At 55.8% G+C, this 1,729-nt stretch overlaps 1 protein-coding gene across 2 annotated transcripts in view; it reads left to right on the top strand.

Annotated features, from left to right (window-relative positions):
* The first annotated feature begins 310 nt into the window (after window positions 1–310).
* Window positions 311–1,729, top strand: part of ETV3 (ETS variant transcription factor 3) — a 13,652-nt gene continuing 12,233 nt past the window's right edge. The window contains exon 1 of one of the 2 annotated variants that reach the window (XM_083715799.1): window positions 311–530. The gene's annotated coding sequence lies outside the window, so the exon portion shown is untranslated. The remainder of the gene's footprint in view (window positions 531–1,729) is intronic. The other variant, XM_083715801.1, reaches the window with a different exon arrangement.

The raw sequence follows: 1,729 nt of genomic DNA, 5'->3' as shown, positions 1-1,729 counted from the left end.
TAAAAATATTAATATAATTATTATAAGAGGTTATTATTATAAAAATAATTATTCTAAAAATAATGACAATTCTGTTCCTATCAGTATCTCTTTAAGGGACACAATCTCTCTCTCTCTCTCTCTCTCTCTCTCTCTCTCTCTCTCTCTGTCCTTCCGGCCCCTCCTCCGGAAGTGACGCGAAACAGCCCGCCTCCTCCCGCTGGGCTTCCCGGAGGAAGTGACGTTGTCCTCCTGCCCGCCGGCCTGCGCGGGGCCTGGCATCCGCCCTCCGCCGGAAGTGACGCGCGGGTTGAGTAAGGGCCCAGCGGGCGGCCGAGGAGGCGTTTCCGTTTCCGGTGTGTGGCGGCTGGGGGTGGGCGAGGGACTTTGGAGGGGGGGAGCGAGAGGGAAAGAAGGAAAGAAGGAAGGGAGGGAAGAAGGGAGACGAGAGGGGGGCGGAGAGGACAGAGGAAAGCGGGGGGCGGAGGGAGGAGGAAGAGGAGCAGCCCGGGCGGAAGGAAGGACGGAGCCCCGAGGCGGAGGCGGCTCAGGTGAGAGGCAGGGGGCGGAGGCCGGCCTGGGGTTGGGGGAGGGGGGAGGGGGTCCCGCCGGGCTCCCCCCGGGGCGAGAGGGGCTTCCCGGGGTCTCCGGCCTCGCCTCTCTGGGCGGTGAAGGGGGTGGAGGCCACCGTCTCTCGGGGCCTTCCAGCCAGGCCTACCTGGCAGGGCTGGGGGAGGAGGGGTCCCCCAGGGGGCTGGAGGGGAGGGAGAGGCATGCGCAGCAAATATAATATTGATATTCCTCATTGCTCAACGTGGAAAATCAGCGTGCAATTTAAAATACAGTGGTGCCTCGGGTTACAGACGCTTCAGGTTACAGACTCCACTAACCCAGAAATAGTACCTCGGTTTAAGAACTTTGCTTCAGGATGAGGACAGAAATCACATAGCGGCGCAGCAGCAGCAGGAGGCCCCATTAGCTAAAGTGGTGCTTCAGGTTAAGAATAGTTTCAGGTTAAGAACGGACCTCCAGAACGAATTAAGTACTTAACCCGAGGTACCACTGTAAGACTTTTGAGATGGCAGTGGGGGGGGGGCAAGGGTGTGAAGGGGGGGAATGTTCCCTCTCACGTTACACACACACATATTTATAACACAAATGAATGGGGCGTTTGGTATTACTTCACCCTCGTGTGGCACCGCCAAGTGTTCAGAGGGTTTTGCGTAATACCCGCTTGCAATCCTTACAATGGCCCTGCAAGGTGAATCTGCATTCTTGCTTCCCACCCCACCCCCCCCCAAAAAAAATTGCAGGTGGGGAAGTGGGTAGCTGTCTGTGTGCGAGTGGCTTTCCTGGTAGGCCACCTAGTTTGCTCATAGCCGAGGCGAGATTTGAACCGGGGGCTGCCTCGTTTACACTGCACCGGGTCTCAATATATAGTTTAGGTGTGTAAACTTGTGTCTGAGGAAAGAAAAGTGAAGCTGCAAGAGGGATGCTGTATAGTGAGGGGTTGGAGAGAGAACTACGGTTGTTGCTGCTGCTGCTGCTGCTGCTGTTCTTGATTGACCCCAAACATCACAGTTACAGTGAGGAAATCCCATTCCTCAAAATGTAGGGAAAGGGTTTGGGGAGGAGCTTAGGCAGGTTCAAGGAGGAGGAGATCTAAAGCTTCCAAGTTCAGGAGCAGCCTGCTTCCGAATGCCAGTTTCTGACACTGGAAATCCAGCCACAGGGTGGAGGAGGAGGAGGA

This window comes from Podarcis gaigeae, assembly GCF_964106915.1.
Source record: "Podarcis gaigeae genome assembly, chromosome: 16".
NCBI lineage: Eukaryota > Metazoa > Chordata > Lepidosauria > Squamata > Lacertidae > Podarcis > Podarcis gaigeae.
The sequence above is the reverse complement of the archived record's forward strand: the minus strand, read 5'-3'. Positions and strand labels throughout refer to the sequence as shown.